This window comes from Podarcis cretensis (genome assembly GCF_951804945.1).
Source record: "Podarcis cretensis genome assembly, chromosome: 4".
In the NCBI taxonomy this organism is placed as follows: Eukaryota; Metazoa; Chordata; class Lepidosauria; order Squamata; family Lacertidae; genus Podarcis; species Podarcis cretensis.
The window spans coordinates 62,638,792-62,661,827 of NC_137173.1; the positions used below are offsets into that span (position 1 = coordinate 62,638,792).

The window sequence follows — 23,036 nt, forward strand, 5'->3', positions numbered from 1 at the left end:
TCTGGCAAGATTCCTGCACCTCTAACAGGAAAATGCCAAGTATCAATTCAGATAGCGAGGGTTTTCTTAGAATAGAGATGTACAGATGTAGTGATAGGAAGTTTTATCAGTCAAATTTCTTTTTCTGTGTTTAACACAGAGAAGCTGGGCCACAAAGAGGATCGTAACCCTATGGATGACAACATCTATCAGTGGTTGAATCACACACCGAGAGACTTTTTAAAAGACTTTTTAAAAAACCCTGGCTTTTAAAAATAGGTCATGAAGATAGGTCATAAATCATGATAAAATAGTAAAAATACATAGATGTATGCCAAATAGTTCACATGTTGTCTTGGTTTGCAGAGACTCACTATGACCCAGCTGGATAATCTGTTTTAAGAGGGATTATATTATGTGGTATTATGCCTCCTCATTGACAAAAGCACAAGATGTTCTTTGGCTTTTGTACAAGCCATAGTAGCATCCTGATAAGAATGGCACAGAAGCTCAGAAACCTACAAAGGACACATTTCCCCCCGCCACATGTACAGTCATACCTTGGAAGTCGAATGGAATCCGTTCCAGAAGTCCATTCGACTTCCAAAACATTCAGAAGCCGTGGAAGCCCTGTCAGATGTTCAGTTTCCAAAAATAGTTCACAAACCGGAACAGTCACTTCCAGGTTTGCGCCGTTTGAGAGCCAAAACGTTCCAGAACTAAGCTGTTCAAAAACCAAGGTACGGCTGTATAGTGTTTGTACACATGTCAAGTCTACTGAAGGCAAGTAAGCGGGGCCACTGGGAGTGAGTGATTCACTGATATGTTCACTGTACATGCCATATCACAACAGTACTGTCCTGCTGCTTCCTAAGATCAGGAGAGTGCCTCTCTACGCCAACATAAAAAGGTAAAGGTACCCCTGCCCGTACGGGCCAGTCTTGACAGACTCTGGGGTTGTGCGCCCATCTCACTTAAGAGGCCGAGGGCCAGCGCTGTCCGGAGACACTTCTGGGTCACGTGGCCAGCGTGACAAAGCTGCATCTGGCGAGGCAGCGCAGCACACGGAAACGCCGTTTACCTTCCCGCCAGTAAGCGGTCCCTATTTATCTATTTGCACCCGGGGGTGCTTTCGAACTGCTAGGTGGGCAGGTGCTGGGACCGAGCAACGGGAGCGCACCCCGCCGCAGGGATTCGAACCGCCGACCTTTCGATCGGCAAGCCCTAGGCGCTGAGGCTTTTACCCACAGCGCCACCTGCGTCCAACATAGTTGATGGCAAACTTAAGAGAACAAGCTTACAAAACTTGAGAGAGAGAATACCTTTAGCACTTGTTGACCACAAATAGAGTTTGTTAATTTGGTTTATTTTTATAGATATCCTTACATATTCTTCCAAGCATGGTCTGAAAATGTAGCTCTAAAAGATTTAATAAAAAAATAAAATGTTAAATTGTAAAAAGAAGTCATCATTTAGGAAATGATACTCTGTGCTCCATTTCCAGTTGAGAATCAATTTTACATAGTGCCCCTTATCTGCATTATGGTTGTTTCAGAATCCAGCATTCTTAACATATCTAAAGATAATCCATAATCCATTGTAATCAAGCTAATTAGCAAAATGACAGATGAATTCACCCACCTACTGTGTTGTTGTCTATGCCCTGAATAACCTGTCCTTTCTTCACATCTTTGTTCAAGACCTATCACACAGAACACCTTCCCTTAACCTTCCTGATTCTCCTCTCCTCATCCTCAGTATTCATTCATTGCCTAACCTCTCCCGGCTTCCCTATCTTGTCCTACTATAGCTTGTTATTCTATTACAGGTTGCAGATAAAGCTCCCCTCACCTAAAGCATACTTTTTTTGATTGGGGAAAAAATAACTGGGACATCACAAATATGCAAAAGACTCAACATCCAACTCATTATTTTTCATTGCCTTGGTTACATTCCTGAGACAGTAATTTAATAAAAGGGGGCAACAGGAATCATCAAGCAATCATTTCCACTATTAGTGGTAGGTTATTCATTATGCACACTCTTTTTTTCCAAGATCCTTAAATCAGCAAGGCTTCTTAATTAGGGACTTGAAAATTTTCATCTGCAATAACCAAGGACTTGACCTCTGAATTACCCAGTGACCATCAGCTTCAATCCAAGCCTCTACTCCCCACCCCCCTGCTTGGTGGGAATGAGCCACTTGATTATGAACAAGGTCAGATAGAAGAGAAGAAAAGATGCCATAACCCATTTTTAGCAAACATCAACACTGTCAGCATTTTTAAGTACAAAAAAAGTTGCATCTGCTTGGTTCAATAATTTATTGATAGAACAAGTGTTGCTAGAAAAGCAACTCCATCTTTAAATAACTGTCATAATAGGTAGTATCTTCCCAGGGTGCTGTTTCTTGCTGTTTCTGAGCTTTTATTATAACTATGGCATTTCAGTATTGTTAAAATTCTTCAAAAGGATAAATGGGTACATGTGTGTGTTCAAAAGCAAGCACAATAAAAGCTTTATCAGGCAGCTATAAACAGCCCTTTCCAGTACCAACCACATACCATGTTTCCTTCCCATGCCCATTATGAAGAATGGGTGCAAATTTGAATTTTGTATAGTTTGCTTTACAAATCAGACAACAATGGGGCACAATAAACATTTACCATATTCACTTTAAATAATATTGGACTGAATAGATTTCTAGTAAAGAAAATGTATTTTAACGAAATATGTATCAGAAGACTCTTATTTTCCTTTATGTAGTACAGATGCAACTGTAAGGAGTTAAGGACTACAACTGAAGGCTAGAGTCTTCAAATGTATAAGCATTTAGACATTATATATATTTATATACTAAAGTGGGAAAATGTTGTCCCCATCTCCAAAAAGGTACAGGGCAGGGGAGAGGACGCAGCAACTACCAACCAGTCAGCTTAACATCAATACCGAGAAAGTTCCTAGAACAAATATTAAACAGCGGGTTTGTGAGCACTTAGAAAAGGTTGTTATGATTACTGAGAGCCAACATGGGTTTCTAAAAAACAAGTCATGTCAGACTAATATATATATATATAATTTGCAAGCTTGGTGGATCAGCGAAATGCTGAGGGTGTACTATATCTTGATTTCAGAAAGGCTTCTGACTAAGTCCCCCATGATATTCTTGTGGAGAAGCTGGTAAAATGTGGGCTAGATGAGGTTACTGTGAGATGGATTTGTAGTTGGTGGACTGACCAAGCCCAGAGAGTGCTCACCATAGGTTCCTCATCATCTTTGAAAAAAAGGGATAAGTGGAGTGCTACAGGGTCCTGTCCTGGGCACCGTGTTGCTCAACTTCTTTATAAATGACTTGGATGAAGGAATTGAGGGGATGCTTATCAAGGGAAGTAGTAGTATCAACCTAGTATGCCTTGGTCACACCCCACCTGGAGTACTGTGTCCAGTTTGGGGCACATTTCAAGAAGGATATTGACAAACTGGAACATGTGCAGAAGAAAGCAACCAAAATGATAAAAGGGTCTTGAAACCAAGCTTTATGAGGAAAGGTTGAGGGATCTGGGTATTTTTAGCTTGAAAAAGAGGAGACTGAGAGGAGATATGACAGACATCTTAAAATATCGGAAGGGCTGTCACATGGGAGCCGGAGCAAGCTTGTTTTCTGCTGCTCCAGAGGGTAGGACCCAAATCAATAGATCCAAATTACAAGAAAGGAGATCCAACTAAACCTTAGGAAGAACTTTCTGAACTTCATTGGAGGATTTTAAACAGAGGTTGGATGACCATCTGTCAAGAAGTATTTAGCTGTGATTTCTACATTGCAGGGGGCTGGACAAGATGACCCTTGGGATCCTTTCAACTACACAATTCTATGATTCTATAAGCAGAGGTGTAAGAACATTCTTGGCTTTATTCTGGAGTGTGCAGAGCAGCTACATCATCCAGTGACATTATTGGGAAAGAAGTTATCCAGTGTTTATTAAAGGCACTTCTGTAAGCTATCCCAATTTAGGCTGACAGCTAATTTCAATGGAATCATGCTTAATGGACGTTATATATGTTGTGATGCATACATAAATCCAACGCAACAAGTCATACACTATGCTTTGCTCTCTCTCTCTCTCTCTCACTCACTCTCACACACACATACATACACACACACACCAATCTATACCTATATGCTATTACCTCAAAATGATGTGAAGGCTACAAAGCTTGCATGTATAAAGCTTGCTTGAGGTAGAATAATAACCTAGAGCCATTACTTGCTGGTGGTACTTCACAAACTCTGACTTTGACCTTCAAGAGCTAGAAAATACTTTCTGTCATTGCCGGGTCTGAGACATTAAATATTCATTAATTTTCTTTCGCCAAGGTGACAAGTCTGATATTGCAGGTTGTCTGCTGTGGTAACCAAGTTCGCAAGTTATCAAACATGGAGCCACCTCAAGTAGTAATTATCTTGTCAGAGATGGTTGTGTCTCTACATAGAATACACATTATCATAGTTATTTCAGTATACGTTGCCTTTCATCTTCGGTTACATTTCTCCAAAATCATGTACTTCCCAACACGAGCAAATCATATGTACCTGACCAAACATCTCCCAGCATTTATTTGATTCTCTTAGTCTTATGGCCTGACTTGAATAAGCCACTAAGTAGGCAGATACCGTAAGTATTGCTAGGAGCAGGCACTGGAAGGGTTCAGCATCCAAGCAAAAGGATCACTAGTGCCTTGTTTCTGGGACACAATGGCCCTGTAAAGCCACTTAGCACAAGAAAAAACTTGAACTGCATAAGTGGGATGAAAAGCAAGGGGATAAGGAAACACCTATTCTGAGAGCCCAGAGGTGACCCGTGACCCATAGGCATAGCCCTTTGGGAAATGTGAACATTTACCCCTTTATTTCTTTATTTATATATACAGTTCACTAAAATACATTTTTGTATACGTAAGACTGTTGTCTTGCTGCAATTTGCTTGGCTGCTGAAGGGCAACCACACCACCTCCAGTGCAAGGAACAGCCAGCAGACAAGCAAACAGCGCAGGTAGCAGGTGGCCCAGCTGAGCTGTTTAATAGAGGATGGGAGGTACTGTGAAGAGGCAAATCATGACAGTCTTCAGAAAGCCTGTGTTAAGTGTATGCAATACATTAGGCACACATTCAGCACACAACAAAAAATTACAGTAAAATGCAAATGCACACAGGCAGAGAGGGACAATTATGTGGCGACTATATGCTACTTCCAGTTGCTGTGAACAACTGCAGGAGAGGTCCGTCCCCCCCGCCGCCACATCCTGCTTGTGGGCTTCCCAAAGGCATCTGTTTGACCACTGTGGAAAACAGAATGCTGAACCTAAATTAGACATTTGGTCTGCTCCAGCAGGACTCTTCTTATCCCACTGATTTTTGTGGAAGTTGTTGCTAGTCAAATGTCATTAGGGTCATGACTGTAAGATGTTTTCGTATGCAGTGTTAGCTAAGTCTGTGAACTTTCCCCCAACGTAAGATATTTCATATCTATGACATTTTAATTCCACTGAGTCATTAAGATAAGGAAAAAGGGGCACATTTAGCCCTGTCCTATGATGTGCTGAGCCCTCCGCATGTGGTGTGCCTTTGAGACCAGCACCTTAACAGGGATTAACAACTCTAGTATGCCATATTTCACAGCCAGCCAAGACAGCTTCATTTGTGCTAATGCCCCAAAGCAATTTTGCCACTGTGAACAACTGAATTACAAAACAAAACAAATTTACCAGAAAATACAGCTCTACCAGACATTTAGTGCGCTGACCTATTACAGTAAAATAAGTGCTGGGAAAAGCTTCCCCTATTTAATAATTTCTGTGTGTCAGGTTGTGTGTTAAAAAACAAAGGTTTGGGGCAGAGGATGGAGTAATACTACCAGCAACGAACATAGTGAATTCATAGTGGGGAGCAATGTTGACACTAGGTGCACAGCTGTTTTCAAAAAGCCAAAATTATAACATACCGCTGTTGATGATGGGGGGGGGAGGAGCAGGGAACTGAATCCTCACAAACACCTAATCGCTGGATTTCAGCTAATTGGGAGACAGGGGGCATTAAGCACAGCAGCCCTGCCTCATTGGATTGGGGAAATCACACAGACAGCACTTGAGCAATTTCCAATTCTCATCCACCCATGGATACACATGCAGAAGTCTATGGCCACACAAATATAGCTGCTAGGTAGTTCAGTACAAGTGGATTTGCAGAATCTTATTTTTGTTCAATTAGGCTTACTGAAACCAATCTTCCAATAATACCCTTCTGAAAGCTGATGCAAGGCTGGACCTTCATTTCATTTTGTGCCCCTTTAAACATTAAAAGGAAGATGACATGAGCTTTCACTAGCACATACCTCCACATGTGGTGAGAATGCCCCAAAATCCAACTCTTCTGGACAGCAGTCATACAAGAAATAAGCAAAATAACTAAACAGATAGTAGAAGTCACCCCAGAACTGACATTACTGAACATCTTCCAAGATCACAATGCCTAGTCACACTACAAAGAGCTCATAAGCCACCTACTCTCAGCAGCCAGACACTAGAGTGTCCTGTCAGGAATAAAAATGGAAGACTGGTATCAAGTAGTATGGGAAAGAGTCTTGCTAGAAAAGCTAACCAATAGACAAACTGACACAGGGGCAAATAGAAGAGGATGCCTACACACCGGTATGACTCCCCTTTATCACACATGCAGCCCACCAAGACAAAAACAAAAACCCACCGACAACATAGGATTCAATATGGCTAACTTAAACCAACAACCCCCCCCACAGGCACAAACAAATCCCACTACAGCCAACCAAAGACAATCAACCACACCCTAGGCCACCACCAAGGAAACATAACAAGCAAATAGAAAGAGAATCTACCCAAGTGACGCTGACACAAAACCCCCACACATACACTAAGTAAAAGAACATAAGCTTTACCACCCCACCACCTCTCTCTCCTGTCTCCCCCCCTTTTCTTCCCAACCCTATACTGCATATAACACCAATGTCTCACAACAAATGTAACTGATCTGTAGAAAACACAACCTGAAGAAAGAGACAATGCATGTGCTTTTGTAAACGAGAAAAATATTTAATAAAAATTAATTTTAATAATAATAATAATAAATATCATGGTTTAAATCCTCTGGTCCACTCCTCTAAGCACAATTAATTAATTGAACACCTACTTAAACCTCAAAAAACTGAATTTTAGCTTTCCTCCCCTCCTGAGTATGCGCTTGGGCAAGTGACAACACACAGAAAGACAATCAAATTCCGCTACAGAGCCTGGACATCTTGCTTTGGACTCTGAGTGGGAAGATGACAACGTCCCATCAATGAAAGCTAAGCAGACCAAGCTGTCTAAAAGAAATGAAGCTGCAGCCACCCTCATGCTAACCAAATTGACAGCCCAGTTAGGCAAACTCCACAAGGATCTTTGCCAGGATCTCACTACAGAATGGAAGGCAGTCATTACCCAGATGGAAAGAAGACTGGATCAAACTGATACTCAACTGCCAGCAGTAGCGAAACTGCAGATGAAGCCTTTGACATCTCGGCCAAATATGCTGTAAAAATCAAAAAGCTCACCTCTTACACAAGAGATAGCCAAGTCCCAATGTGAAGAAGAGGACAATAATCTGTGCTGCTTTAACCTCAAAGTACGCAATATGACTGAATCCCTGGAAGCAGATTTACTAACCTTTATAATTTCACGATTTGATCTTGTACTACCAAATATGAATCCTACTAAAACCGATATTGAAGTGGCACACAGGAGCAGCCAATACTTGCAATCAAACAACATAGTGGCCTGGTGACAAAAGAGGCCATTTTGAAAGAGCTACAAGAAGTTGACAGTTTGGAATGGGAGAGAAATCACATAATAATTTCACATTATTTGTGCCCTGCAACTTTAAAGTGGATAAAAGCATTCAAAATATATACTGAGCAGCTTTCAAAGGCAGGGGCTAAATACAGATGAGGGTATCCTTTCCAACATTGTTATAATTGACGGTATACAGCATAGAGCCTTCATGCATGCAGAGGTTCTCAACATCATGCATCTACTAGGCTTGCATGAAACTGACAAAGCGGGAAATGCAGATGATTCATCAGAAGATGAAGCTGATTTATGATGGCAGGAAAAGCGAGGATCCTCTAAAGCATTGAAAAAACACTGTTTCCAGAGAACAGAAATGCACCACATTGCTGGAGCCAGCAGAAACCACAAGGGAGAGATCCAATACAAGACCTGATCTTGCAAAGAGCTTTAAAATCAGCCTAGTTTATATTGACAGCTCCCTATACTTTCATAAAACTGGAAATTACTCTATGAGTGATCAATATGCAGCCTTGGAATTGGATGCTACTTAGAGAGGGTCTATTCATTCATTATGGTTGGTTTACTGATACCCCTCCATTTGTTGGTTGCCAGTAAGAATGGCCCAAGGGGGAGAGAAGAACCCTACTCCCTCCACCATTTGTGGTGCAACCTGGTTTTGTTGTTTCACTGTTAAATGTTCAAATGTTTGTTAAAGTAAGTTAGTTGATTAACCGCATTACTATGCCTATTATCCAGTTTCAAATCCTCTCTCCCAAGGTCTGCCTTTCAAGGAGCAGAATGACAGGAGGACCTCGCATTAGCATGATGTCACTCGTTAACAGATCCTACCATATGGAATCCTGAAGGACACATTTAAAAGGGCATCTCAATGTACTGGTATATGGCATGGGCAACCCTGTCAAGAACCACAGAATGGAGTCTTTGCTCCAAAAAGAAGAAAAACTGGTTTTATATGTTTTCAAAGATGCGTAGTAAAAAAATCCATTGATAAGGTTCTGTGTTTATGAGGCTATGATGTACAGCTCTGCAGGATCTTCCAAAGCAAGGGGGTTGTAATCCTTATTTCACACTTTTTGAACTTTGCTCCCCAAGATGCCAAAGGGGAGCTTAACTCTACTACCCTAACTATAGCTTCTGTTTACTGCCCAGTGAAAGGCAAGTCCCCTTCCTAAAAAGCACATTTCAAACAGTGATGTCTTTTCAGGGAGGTGTAGTACAATTAGGTGTTGATTTTAGTGGAATTCAAACCCCTATAATACTGTACTTGGCAACCGTTCATTGATTTCATACAACAAAAGAGCAATGTTCAGAACCCACCTTTGACACAAGGGAATCTACTAAATTAATCTGAGGAATGAAATGTTGACAAATGGCACCGTGGTTACTTTGCAGTTTTTTCATGTTTACTGTTGCTTGTTTATTGTTGTTACCATAAAAATGGAAAATCACTAAAAATATTTTTTTAAAAACTAATATTTTTATTCCAGATAGACATCTCCAAGTGTTTGGGTGATCTTCTGGGACGCTGCCCTGGGTACCATACCCTTTAGAAACCACAGTATTGATTACAATGAAAATAAACTTTTTTGAACTCACTTCCAACAAAGAAGTGAAGAAAATGTTTAACTTTTAGATACTTGTTAAAAAAAAGACTGCAAATTATATTGCAAACAGCACTTAAAGAGGTGTACAAATTGCAACAGCAGGAACAACAAACATTCTCGTTGTGACTGCTCCTGCATACTCTACATAGGTTGCTTTGAAATGTGCACAACCATCTTAATGGCTAAGATGGGCCCCAACACCATAGATAATTCTATGGAGCTGCCTAAAACATGTTTAGCATTTTTCTGTAAGCAGGTGGCTATACTCTCCCCTGCTCATTTCTAGTTCTTAAAATTCTTGACACCTAAAATGCAGTTGACGGCTCCATGCTGAGAAAAATATATATATCCAATATTTGCATAGGATTGGCCTCTCTCTTTCACCAGTGAGGATCCATTCATCTCTGGGAGGAAAAAAGCATTTAAATATACTGTTGACTACAGGTGCTACTTAAAATTCTTTCCCCATATCGCTTTGCTGCAGGTCATCTGAGTAAATGTTTGAGAAGAGCTGTATTATTTTCCTATGAACTTGTTTTCCCAGGAAAATATTACCATTACACAGTGTATATCATCTTGTGTATGTAATAAGGGAGGGAGGAGGAGATCTGTGTAATGGTAAATGCACTAACAACTCTTGCTGGCTTATTTAACTTTAAAATGTTGCCCTGGTCTCCAGCTTTTGTAAGTGGAATAAGAAAGAAAAATAGAAATAGAAACTTAGCAAAGCTCTGCCTTTAGAAGATGAATTCATGTCTGTTCTCTTTTTTCTTTTATGCATTTTGAAGAACATTTACCAAGAAACTGAGTCCTACTGAGTTCAACATGACTTAATGTTTGGTGAATTTGTTAAGTATTATAGGCTAAGGCTGCAATCTTTAGCATACACACTTACCTGGGAATAAGTCCCCTTAAACTCCATGGTATTTACTTCTGAATAGACGCACATAGGGTGGCACTGCAAGCCTACCAACTCTCCCTTGTCATGCTCCTGTGATTCTAATCACTACATTTGGATGCCAGGAAAGCATTACCTGCTAAACATCTACATGTAAGGTAGTTGTTGAAAGCACAGCTTTGCAAGGAAGTGGAGAAGATAGAAGCCTGCTTGCATTCTGCTGTGGCCTAGTCCACTTTCAGATGGAAATTTGCAAAGCAAGTAACATATGACAAATATGAACCATCATTTTACAATGCAGATAAGCTTAGGGTACATACTTTTAGCACACACACATACCCTGCTTTCAGTAGAATAAAAATTGGTAGCTAGCAGCAAGAACAGCAGATTAGCCCTTGGCCATTTTCTGTTTTAAAAGGTAAAGGGACCCCTTACTGTTAAGTCCAGTCACGGACGACTCTGGGGTTGCGGAGCTCAAGCATTATGTGTTGTTGTTCTTAAGTGTACAATATATGGTAAGCATTTTTTTTAAAAAAAATCTATGTGTGCTTTTAGCCCACGCATCACCTTAAGCTGAAGCCAATTTGCTATTCCTTCTGGCTTTTGCAGGGCTCAGAAAAGGATGCTGCAATATCAAAGTGCTGATTGAGCTGCTGGAAGGCGGGTACTCACAGCAGCACTGATTGCACTTCGGCCTTTGTGCTATCCTCCCCTTCAGTGCTGAATCTTAGCTGGTGTTTATATTACGTGTGCTGCTCTCTCCAAAATGGAAGTTGTTCATCATGTCGCTTTCCTTAAAGCTATTCACATTTGTTACTTTTGCAGCCATTAAGAGCCCAGACACAATAGAGATAATTTTCAGCATTAAAGAACAGCTGTGTAATTACTCTGAACTTGCCCCCACTCACTGAATGGGTTCTTTAGTTGAGTTCATGTGTGTATGTACATATAACAGAGTGGCCAAATGGTAGAAATCAATAATTCATTACACAGCAAGGTTTGGATAAATGTACAGTGAGTTCTTGAAAGAAATGGAATCGGAGGTGAGGAATTCCACTTTTTCTTAACCGTTTCTGCTCTTCAAAAAAAGAACAACATACAAGGCTGGAATCAAGTTGAAGAAATTTTTAGTTTAGTTTTAAGCTGTTAAGTTAGATTAGATCATTTGTATTGTTTTATACTATGTTTTGTGGATTTGGGGTTCTCTGGATTTTTTGGTTGATACTATGGAAATTTGCAATTCTTTGCAATATATTTTTAATATTTCATTTTGTAGGTTGCAAGCCACTTTGGACACAATTCTGTGGGAAAGTAGCAGACAAATAAATAGATGATGATGAGAAATTAGGAAGGTACTTGATAACAGTACCACCAATTCCTGGCTCAATACCAGAGATGGCTCAAGAGATTTTGCTGGAGGAGGCAGGAAATCCCAAAAGTGCCCACCATAGTAAAATATAATAATAAACCAATTCTAGAGAGAGGTAGATGGTAGCCAGGTTTGTCTGTTATAGCAGACATACATATATAAAAAGAGTCCTGTAATATCTAAAGACTATAGATACAATCCTACACAAAAATGTGCCTGGAGGTAAGTCCCACTGATCTCAAAGGGGCTTACTTCTGAACAGATACAGCACATCCCCATGTGAAACATTCATAATATCATAAGTCTTCAGATTTATGAAGTGCTATCCTCAGCTGGAAAACATATAACACATACATTCAAGTACAAAGAAAGCAGGAGGGCCCAAAGGCCATAAAATACAATATCTATGTTCTAAAAACAGCAACCCAAGGCTGACTACCTCAACTTCCCTATCAACAGCGGCCCATCCAAACTAAAGGCTCACCTAGTTCCAAAGGCAACACTACCTTCCAACCTTTCCACTTATCCACAATGTGCTATACTCAGAGCAGCCACAACACAATCAAGGCATTTCCCAGATATCAAGTTTGTAGGCTGGCTACATTCCTTTAAGGTGTCAATCATTTTTTTAAAAAAATATTCACGCTTTTATAGAACTTTTAGAGCATTCAAAAAGACGCACGTACTTTATCTCACAAATCCTTAGAAACATTCCTGTAACATAAGACAATCTCATTGGTGAGACCAAGAGATTGGCTAGTCCAAGGTCACCTCCTGTGTGTTGCATATTTCAGCATAGCTATCTGGCTGACTTCTGCCAAGGAACCACTACTAATTGTTCTTTGGTGGTTGCTGTTGTAGTTTAATTAATGTGGATTTTGCTTTGTCAATGTTTTCCAGTTCTTTCTCTCCTGATTTCTGCTTTGGTCGTTCTCTGAATGAAAATGTAGCACATAACATTTTACAAAAGATCGGCCGGCTAAATACCTGTCTGTTGAGTAGCTATTAGAAGCACACGTGTCCTTTCAGAAAAAAAGCTGCCAACTCTCGCTGCAAGTGCTATTTACACAGTAATGGATCTAGATGACTCTGGCAAAAAGAACCAACCCAAATGGTGATCAGCTCTGAGTGAATGTATCTGATCCATGTCAAAGTCATAAACTGGAGGATAAGCAGGAAGTCATACCTGGCCTTGAACTTCGGTAATTTATTCTGTGTTCCAGCTTTCCTTGAAATTTGATTCCCCACCTGAAATTCAAAAGCAGAATTCACATTTTCAGTGTAATTATGGCTTTCCTCTTCCAAGGAGCCCACATACAGCTTCCCTGCCATGGCATTTACCTGAAAGGCTAGTGCCAGTGACAGAAGAGCAGTCTGGCAATTCCAGATATAATTTTCTTCTAATTAATCCAACTTGTATGCTACCTCTTCTGGTAAGAGGCCTGAAACATCCTTGGTTGCTGTGTTTTAGAGCTAATAGAGATATTACACTGCAAAGACACACAGCTCAAGTATTATTTTCTGGTGTCTAACATCACTTAAAAGTCAGTATTATTTAAAGTACTGATATGTCATTTTTGCCTTTGAAAACAAAAGTTCTTATTATTACAGAAACCTTTTAGAACAATCTAGCTCCATGAAACTCAGAAGATAATCACAACAGCAAATAAAACATTGCTTAGACCAGGGATAGAGAACCTATAGCCCTCCAAATGTTGTTTAATTCCAATTCCTATCAGTCCCCGCAAGCATAACCAATAGAAAGAGGTGAGAGTTGTTGCTAACATTTGAAGGACCACAGGTTTTCCATCCCTGACTTTGAGAGTGAAATAATATTTTCAGTATTTGTCTCTTTCAAGAACAAAGTTCTTGAAAGTCTAACAAATACTTTGGTCAGCTTTTCAGCACCTTAATATAATCTGAGCATTTGCATATATGATTTATCAAACAAATATTTTATTGATTAAATCTTCTTCTGGTGTTATATATAAGACTGTAATGCTTTACGTCTGTCTCAAACAGGAGGTATGAAGTTAATCATATTTGCATTTATTCCGGCGACAGTATATTCTGGAACCAAACTTGTGCAAGATTAAATGCTTTACTTTCCCAGCATTTCCAAAAGAAATTTAGTCATGAAACACTATCTACCAAGTCGTCAGGTAGTGTACAAAAGATAAGTCTCCAACACTGATGAAACATTCCTTTAAAAATGTAGTTCAACGGACGTTTCATGTAGCTTAATCTCAAATGTCTTTTTTACATCAAATGGCTCCTGCTGGTACTCATTCCAAACAATAAATCCAGAAGTGATTTTAGTTAAAAATAAACCTTCCTATCATGGGGAGGAGGGGGGAGACTTTGTAACCAATTGTGCAACCTTTTTTGCAAAATGGAACTCAATCAGATTTATTAGGAGCAAGTTTGGAAAAATAGACCGGCAGAGACATGTGCAGATCTTCCTGGGTGGAGAGACCCTGTCTTCAGCTGGTTTCTTCTTCCAAACAGTGCCTAACTATAGAGTGCCAAGGATGACATTTACCTAGCAGTAAAGCCCACTGAATTCAGCAGGACTTACTTTTGAGTAGACATGAATAGGATTGCATTGTTGGTTCCTAACTGCAATTAGCAAAGCTCCCAAATCATAGCCTATGACTTTTCAGGATAAGTGGGCATCAGATAGCAGCCTAAGGGAGGATGGAGTTTTCAGGTCCCACAAACAGATAACAAGCCTGCTTCTTGACCCCTTTAACAATGCAGGTGCCTAGCTTATTTTAATGTGACAGTGCAACTAATTTTCCACTCTCTAGTTGAAATAGCTTACTTAGCTAATTGTTTTTACTATTAAAATCATAAATGCAAACATATATCACATATTCCCACACTGGTAAAATCAAATACCTCTGTTTTACACTGCTAAAGGATCTGAAAGTATATATGAAAACACACACATACAGAGAAAGTTGTATCTCAACTTAAAGCAGAATATGGCCCCAATCATTAAATAACTTACACAGTTTTGTCTCCAAAGTGGGCATGAAATATAGGAGGTTTCTAAAGAGTGTCTTTGGTTATTGTGTTTGATAGCCTCACGAATCTCCCAAACCGAGAGATAAGCCAAATTCCACCATTGTGATTCTTGACCATGGCTTTTCTATTACAAGAATACTAATATGTACACTAGGGACGCAGGTGGCGCTGTGGGTTAAAGCCTCAGCGCCTAGGACTTGCCGATCGAAAGGTCGGCGGTTCGAATCCCTGCGGCGGGGTGCGCTCCCGCTGCTCGGTCCCAGCGCCTGCCAACCTAGCAGTTCGAAAGCACCTCCGGGTGCGAGTAGATAAATAGGGACCGCTTACCAGCGGGAAGGTAAACGGCGTTTCCGTGTGCGGCTCTGGCTCACCAGAGCAGCGATGTCACGCTGGCCACGTGACCCGGAAGTGTCTCCGGACAGCGCTGGCCCCTGGCCTCTTAAGTGAGATGGGCGCACAACCCCAGAGTCTGTCAAGACTGGCCCGTACGGGCAGGGGTACCTTTACCTTTTTTAATATGTACACTAATTCTTCATGTGCCTAACCTTATGTAGCCTAAATACCACACTCCACCCCAAAAAAACAAAAACAAGAGGGAGGCATCAGCATACTATGGGGACCTCTGAGGTTTGTACAAATATATAAAAAATGGAGGGGAGGGGCAGAGGAGTGGGAAAATCCAGTTCTAAACAGCCAAATGAGGACTGAACATGGTCAGCGACCACCGTCATGGAGGGCAGGAAAAACCAAAGTGGAAGGTGGCACGTTGGATGCCCTGGAAAAGGCCATGGGCAGGACCACTGAAGAGGCAACTTCATGCAGCAACATTTTGTTGCAGACCTCACTCGTTCCTTCCAAAAACCAAGTCTGGTCCTCCCACAAGAACAAAACAAGAGAAGAAGCCTAACAGAATAAATAGCCTTGAATGGAAACGAGACATCAGCTAATTCGGTCAGACATACAGGCATTATAGAAGGGAAAGTCATCTTCCATTACATGTGGCTGAATAAAAACCATTAATACCAGCAAGCGCAGGCTTCACAACTCTTAGCTCTAAATAGCCCAGAATTAAGAACTCCTGTTAACATTTAGTTTGGAACATTTTAGAAATTCATTTTTAACTTCCCTCCCGCTGTTTATATTCCTTACTTGCAGGCTGAAATGTAGAACACATACAGCGTGCTCACCACAAACTTTCTTCATTTGCAGACCTAAGCGCTCTGCTTAATTGGCCACTGTGCTTAATTGAGCACTTTGCCTCACCTGACAACACTATTAACTTTCAGCTGCTTCAGCTGGATTACTAGGCCCGCTCTAGAAACGGAAGAGGAAGCGGAGCCCTCAAGAACCACTGAGTTCCAAGAGGGATTCCCAGAGTGTCCCACTGGCCATAGAGTTCTTTCAAGCCCCCCCCCCCCCCCCCGGAATGCCCCACACTTGAGTGGTCAGCATGGCGGCAAAAAGTTTTAATTCCAGTTCAGTGGCCAATCCTGCCTTACAAGGATGGGGCTTGTCTCCTGTTGACTTCAGTCTGTCTTCTGCATTGCAGTGCAGTGATTACGCACATGTAAATCCCTTCATGTTCAATGGGGCTTGCTCCCAAGGAAGGGTAAAAACAATGTAAATAACCGATCAAAACAGAAGATGGTCTTACAAGAATTATTATTAGCAGATTTAGTTTTGCCGTTTGTTTAACCCACCCCTAATTTTATGCGATCAGAAAACAAATTGCCTTAGTGCTGTTGCTGTTATTTTAAATATATAATTAATTTCAATCAATGTGGAAGTGCTTAAGTTAATACTATACTACAAAAGCAGCAGCCAAGCACGAGTCAAGGAAATAGGTGGTGTGAACTAGAAGCATTCCTCCTCCTTCTCCCGCCACCGCTTTGATAACTGATACGAAGTTGAGACGCGATTAGCAGGCTGGGCTGCGCCTCCTGGTGGCCACAAAAATAAACGATTATTTTCCGGAGGGGAATTAACTACAAATCATAACGCGTAAAAGCTTCTTACAGGTTCGGAAAGCAGGTTAGTACTGTTGCTTCTTGCTTCTTTTGGCACTTACGGAACACTCTGTGTCAATTTTGCTAAGGGTATTCATTTACTAGGCGAGACAAAAATCAGTATTGTCATATGGATGCACTTCTAAATGTGTAAGTAGCGTTATTTCACCGTGAAACCTGCACAAACCAGGAGTAAATGGCCATATAGACTAACCTAGCTGCGGTCTTGGAAGTGAGTCCCATTCAACTCAAATGGACTTTCTCTTAAGGAGCAGGCATCACTTACAGAGGATTGAGAGGCTTTAGTATAGGGCAGGCATGTCCAAAGTGCATTTCGAGGGGCCTAATTTGACCTGCCAGTCCATTTAATCCAGCCCCTGTGGCAGTTTATTTCCTGGGGTAAATCCCAACCTCAACAACTTCAATCCTAAAAAAAGGTCAACAACTTTGGTTGGTCCTCCTCACTTCATCAAATCTGGCCCTCTTTGGACATCATTAGTACCACTTAAGATCACTGCATTTAGAAATAGGTGAAAGCTCATACTGAGCTACAATTTAGCGTTCCTTTCAAAAGCAGGCCTGTTAAAAACACTTAGCTTGCATTTCTATATACATTTATACAGCTTAAATTTCTCAGTTACCTAAGATTCTCATTGTACCACACAAAATCAAAGAATTGTAAAGATGGAAGGGAGCTGAAGCATCAACTACTCCAGCCCCTGCAATGCAAGAATCACAAGGCATCCATGACAAATGGCCATGCCAACCTCTGCTTTAAAACCTCCAATGAAGGAGAGTACACCATCTTCTGAGGGAGTCTGTTCCACTGTTGAACAGCTCTTACTGTCAGAAAGTTACTCCTAATGCTTAGTTGGAATCTCCTTCCTTGCAAATTGAGCTCATTGGTTCAGGTACTACCCTCTGGAGCAGGAGAAAACAAGCATGCTTTATCTCCCATATTAAAGCCCTTCAGATATTTGAAGATGGCTATCATCTCCTCTCAACTCTGTCACCTCTGTTCCTGGCTAAACATACCCAATTCCCTCAACCATCCTTCATAAGGCTGGTTTCCACACCCTTTATCATCTTTGTTGCTCCCCTCTGCACACATTCCAGCTTATCAATACCCTTCTTAAATTGTGGTGCCCAGAATGGGGCGTGGTACCTCAGATGGAGTTTGACCAAGGCAGAAGAGAACATCAAACAAGTGGAAATGTACAACAAATAAATAATTTGGAATCATCAGGATTTATTGAGGGCAGTAATGGTTAGGAGCATAGCTTTATTTTCCTAGCCTTTTAATTTGAGAGGTTTTGTTGCTGCTAATTTTCTATCTGCTGTTTTATTTTTACATTGTTTTGTTGCCTTGCCTCAATTGAAAGGCAGCACACATATTGATTAAATAAACAAAAGCATTTAACACTGATGGTTAAATTTAATTTCAAATTCCCCACTTTTCAAGAAGTAGAAAAATTTCAGAGTAACTCCACAGTGTCTGTTTCCTAATGAAGAGATGGTGCTGGAGAGTTGAAGGCTGCTGGGGTTTTCAGTTTCATTGTGTGTTGTAATGTCGGCCATTTTTTTACAATTGAGTTGTAGACCAAAGCCTCTGAACAGCTTGGCAAAGGCTAGGCTAGGTATTAGCTCACCATTTTCTTTTTTATATATAAAGAATTTTTATTGATTTTTAATAAGGTATGAACAAAACAAAGTTTCCTCTGTCCCCCACACCCCTTGAACAGAAGATTATCTTACTATTTTCAACCATGTTTTCATTTCCTTGTTCCTAACAAGACATCCATTTACCTGAAATGTGACATTAGAATAAGGTGCCTCTGCTGTATTCATAAAGTCCAAACCTTGTTGAGGAATTCATTGTGAATTCCAAATGCCGTGGCTCAATGCCTTTAGACTCCTGCTCAGGTAAACAAAGAAGGGAAATTACAGCTGTGCTATAAACCAATTGAATATATTTTTTTCTGTTTTGCATGGGCTTGCAATTCTTGCCCCAAGGTAATAGGAGAAACTGTAAGCTGATTCTCTCAAGCATTTTATCTGATTCCAGAGAAATCCTCAAGCACTTGTTCATACATATTCATATGCAGAATCTATTCTTGACTAGTTCCAGTGGGACCATTTCCCCCTGCAATATTTTTCTCTAGCTGTTTGAATTAGTAAAGGTAAAGATAAAGGGACCCCTGACCATTAGGTCCAGTCGTGACCAACTCTGGGGATGCGGCGCTCATCTTGCTTTATTGGCCGAGGGAGCCGATGTACAGCTTCCGAGTCATTCCGGATCTGGCGAACCAGAGCAGCGCACGGAAACACTGTTTACCTTCCCGCCAGAGCGGTACCTATTTATCTACTTGGACTTTGATGTGCTTTCGAACTGCTAGGTTGGCAGGAGGTTTGAATTAGTAGACACTGGCTGTTCCTGAAACATAGATGCCATTGATTCCCAACCAGATGGGTGCAGTATAAATAATAAAAATATTAAAAATTATTATTGTTTTTTCATTGACTCTATATGGGTAGAACCTGACTGTTACATATCACACATTTTGGTTAACCAAGAGTATGTCATGCCTCTGTAATTTTGGTGGCTGCTTTGAAATCACTCCATTTTCCAGATTAAAAAAAATGGTTTCCTAATTTTTTGAACTAATATAGCACAATGATATTTTCAGTATTTCTTTCTACAAATATGAGGGCTATAAAATTTAAAACTGAAAGGTTTTGCATCTTGGAAGCCTTATATAAGTTTCCACTCAATATGTGGTGGACTTTTTAGGTGTTATGCTTCTCATATTTAAATAGAGATTGATTAATTGTGTAATATTTTAGTGTAACCCCTTAAATAACATGTTTTATATCTCCAGGAGGTCTTGTGTGTCTCTGGTGTTATAAATGGCTTTTGCCAGAGAGAAGAGAGCATAATAAGCTAGAAGAAATTCTCTCTTTCTACTGTGATCAACGTTCACTCCAGAAACATTTTTCTCTGTTACTGAGCAGAGACCTGAGACAAGGGGCTGTCATACTGTGTGGAATTGCCCATCCATCATGTGAGTTAAGATCTATCCACTCTCAGTATTTTGACTTCTCATCACTCATGTGATAAGGTCCCCATTTAGATAAATGAACTACAGAATTATTATTGCGTTAAAGTTGTCCTTACAGATAAATTAAAAATGTTATTACCATCTTTTTGTAATGTTGCATGCATCCTTCTGTAAACTGCGTAATTTAATCAGTGCTAGCAACTGTGTGATAAGCACAAGAGTACGGAGATCCTGAACACATACAGTACAAAATTGAGAACTACTCTCCTGAAGAATAATGAGCCTACATTTGCTCCTCTGTCTTGCTCTGTAGATTGCTTATCTGGTAGAAATGGGGAATAGTGGAGGATATGGTGTATTCTGCTATTTGTAGCTGATAGGTTACATTTTATGAACTTGGTGGCATAGATAATGGAATGCACAAGCTCTTTCACCACAAATAGGGACAAAATAGCAATGTGCTTTTCTTTAAAACCTGTCATTCTGCTTGCAAAAATCAACAAAGAAGCTACAACTACATCATAAGATTATAGCTCATGGACTTCTTTCCATCTCCCATCAGCCCTGTGGTATCATGAGTGCATGCTGTCTGAAAGTTATTTTCTTCTTACTCCAAACATTTTATAGCATCCTTGAATGCTCCTCATTATTTTCATGTGTCAGTTTTTTCACTACTATACTTATTCTAGATGGATAGTAATTGCATCATATTAAGGTTTATATATTTCTTTAAAATTATAAGGATCTTTGTGCTAGGACTTATCTGCCTCAAACTAGGATCTTGCCATCTTTTGGTTGACCATCAATCAAATAAGATTTCCTTTAGAAGGAGGCCAGGAGAGGTTTATAGCATTTTATGCTATTTGAGTTTATTTACAAAGGCACTGGCTGAGCATAGGTAGAGTTACGCAGCTTAAAGTTGGGTCATCAAAATGGTGCCAAGGAGCACAATGGTGCCTTTGAGGACTCCCCCTGATCACAGATCTGGTCTTTACAGCATTGCCATGGCATGAAAACATGGATCTTCATTTTTACAAGAGATTGATTCAAAGCCACCATCAAATCATAGGGTAGATCTGTGTTGACAGTTGTGTTACCTTACTTGTTGTTATTCAATGTAAAAATCATGAAGATCCATGAGGATCTGTGCTTTGCAACAGTGTTTTTGGAGTTGTCAAGCAGCAAATGTGTGGGCAGTCTATCAATGTCAAATTTAATATGATGGTGATATTTGAGGGATTCCATGTTGGAATCTGAAGATGATCCATTTTAATTCTGCTGAATTTGATTTTTGTCCAGACCCCTTGGAAAAGTAATAATGTGTTTTGTGTTCTTTCTCTCCTTCTGTTTGTCTGAAAGAGAGGAGAAAGAAGTGATGGTGGTACCCTGGGCACTCCTTCCAAACTGCAAATGTGCCCAGGACCCCAAAAAGGTTAGCGATCCTTGGCTTAAACATTCCAGCAGCAAATTCCACTACCTCACCCCAGAGAGAGGCAATGAACCTCCCTAAATTCTGTAGATGTACAGAGCTCAAAAACTGAGCTCAGCCCTCTTTGTGTCTCTCCTAGTCTGCTCTATGACCAGAATATGAACTTTAGTATCCCTCAATGCTTGCCTTAAGTCAGAGCTGAGCATTAGAAGTTGAAAAGGTTCATGTGCCAAACTAGGAACTTCACCAACATCACTAATTCTAATAAGGCTGTAGAAGTGTTGGCCTTTAATAGAAATCCTATATATAGTTTTCTCTCTGGAGGAAGGCTGAAAGCACCTTTGCAACAACTACCAAATTATATACAGCACTGAGCTCTTAATCCTTTGCTGCATGCTGAGCTAGGAAAACAGGAAAAAGAAAGAATACTCACATGTCCTATAAAACCTCTGTTCTGTGACATAGATCTAGGTAGTAGACACTTGTTTCATCTGTAGTGTGGTTCTGTGAATTCATTGACTTTTCCCACACTTTACTGTATTGGTCTCAGATGTGTAGGTAACGTTCATTCATTTTTCTACCTTCAATTCCAATCAACCTATCCAAAATGGAGCCTTTAATCAGGTGTATGTAGTATAGTTTAAGACACTGAAGTAAAAATGGACTTTTCTTTCTTTATTTTTCATTTGTTCAAAAATCTGCTATAGAAAGACTTCTTCTGTATGTTTGGTAATACAATTTTAAGCCATTATTTCCACCACTTTCACCAGAACAGATATTAAGTTAACTGCCCTGTAACTACCAGTGTGAAATACCTTCCCCAGGGTTCCATTTTTATTTTTTAAAAAAGCCATTACATTCTAGTTCTTCTAGTACAGAAGCTGATCTTAGTAACAAGTTCCATATTACTGCAGGTTTTGGGGTGTCAGCCTGCATAATGCCCTGAGTTCCTTCCATTTCTCGGGATCCTGTACCCAATAAGGGTTAAAATCTAATACAGGATTCTATTGCTGAACTATATGTGCATCATGATTAGCATTACCAAAGAAGTTGTTCTGTGCCATAGGGCAAATGAGTGGGCCTTCCCTCTCACTTGGCTGGTAGTCAGAAGAACCGTAAGAGTGTAGTTGTGCGTGAGCTGAGCAGAAAGTTGAGGCACAGAGCCTTGTTTGATCTGTGCTGGAATCCAGTGCTGTGACTAAGAGAGAAGCAAAATCTGTTGGGGTGTTAATGCTGTGAGCCTCTCCAGCTTATGCTCAGGTTGCATATATGTGTAAACAAACCATATATCCTGGGCACCTGTGGTCACTGTTATGGATACATTGCTATGGACCAGAGGAGAAATGACCTCTGGGAGGAGGCGCATCTGGAGCAGCACAACTGGGTGCCTTCATCTGCCCCTGCTGCAGCAAAACGTCTCTCCTGCATCAGTCTCTACAGCCACACCAAGGCATTGCAACCTTCCAACAGCAAACTCTTCCATTGTCTCCCAAGACAGATGGATCTCAGCCTTCCTGTATGCCACAGTCTCTGCTGACCCTCATTCCAAGGAACCAGAGCCTGGGTCAGTGCTTGGAACCCTTGGAATCTCTCAGCACTCAAGAGATTGGGGTGGCATGTAATGATAATGTTAAGATGATCAGCAATTTCCCATCTGAATTCTTCTAATAACTCTCAAGCAGATGCCATCGGGACTAGTTTTTAATTTGTCAACAATGGCCGTCACACAACTAGCTATCTATGTCCCTAATGACCAGATCACCCACTACCAGGGTGGTTAAGTT

General features: G+C 40.5%; 1 long non-coding RNA gene across 10 annotated transcripts in view; it reads right to left on the minus strand.

Moving 5' to 3' along the window:
* LOC307213995 overlaps positions 1-23,036 on the minus strand; it is a 64,226-nt gene that overhangs the window by 33,773 nt on the left and 7,417 nt on the right. For 7 of the 10 annotated variants that reach the window (XR_013837798.1, XR_013837800.1, XR_013837801.1 and 4 more), the window contains one exon: positions 12,915-12,976. This is a non-coding gene — a long non-coding RNA (uncharacterized lncRNA). Of the gene's footprint in view, positions 1-12,715; positions 12,818-12,914; positions 12,977-16,021; positions 16,756-23,036 lie in introns of those variants that run through there. The other 3 variants (XR_013837799.1, XR_013837805.1, XR_013837806.1) reach the window with 3 other exon arrangements.